This window comes from Epinephelus fuscoguttatus, linkage group LG4 (genome assembly GCF_011397635.1).
Source record: "Epinephelus fuscoguttatus linkage group LG4, E.fuscoguttatus.final_Chr_v1".
In the NCBI taxonomy this organism is placed as follows: domain Eukaryota; kingdom Metazoa; phylum Chordata; class Actinopteri; order Perciformes; family Serranidae; genus Epinephelus; species Epinephelus fuscoguttatus.
In genome coordinates, this window is record NC_064755.1 from 46,890,197 (window position 1) to 46,891,074 (window position 878).

The following is an 878-nucleotide window of genomic DNA, read 5'->3' on the forward strand; positions in this document are numbered from 1 at the left end:
CTGAAACAAACGTGTTGAAACAAACGTGTGTTGAAACAAACGTGTTGAAACAAACGTGTGCTGAAACAAACGTGTTGAAACAAACGTGTGTTGAAACAAATGTGTGCTGAAACAAATGTGTGCTGAAACAAACGTGTTCAAACAAACGTGTTGAAACAAATGTGTGCTGAAACAAACGTGTTGAAACAAACGTGTGTTGAAACAAATGTGTGCTGAAACAAATGTGTGCTGAAACAAACGTGTGCTGAAACAAACGTGTTGAAACAAATGTGTGCTGAAACAAATGTGTGCAGAAAGAAATGTGCTGAAACAAACGTGTGCTGAAACAAACGTGTTGAAACAAATGTGTGCTGAAACAAATGTGTGCAGAAAGAAATGTGCTGAAACAAATGTGTGCTGAAACAAACGTGTTGAAACAAATGTGTGTTGAAACAAACGTGTTGAAACAAACGTGTGCTGAAACAAACGTGTTGAAACAAACGTGTGCTGAAACAAACGTGTTGAAACAAATGTGTGTTGAAACAAACGTGTTGAAACAAACGTGTGTTGAAACAAACGTGTTGAAACAAATGTGTGCTGAAACAAACGTGTTGAAACAAATGTGTGTTGAAACAAACGTGTTGAAACAAACGTGTGTTGAAACAAACGTGTTGAAACAAATGTGTGCTGAAACAAACGTGTTGAAACAAACGTGTGTTGAAACAAACGTGTTGAAACAAACGTGTGTCGAAACAAACGTGTTGAAACAAATGTGTGCTGAAACAAACGTGTTGAAACAAACGTGTGCTGAAACAAACGTGTTGAAACAAATGTGTGCTGAAACAAATGTGTGCAGAAAGAAATGTGCTGAAACAAATGTGTGCTGAAACAAACGTGTT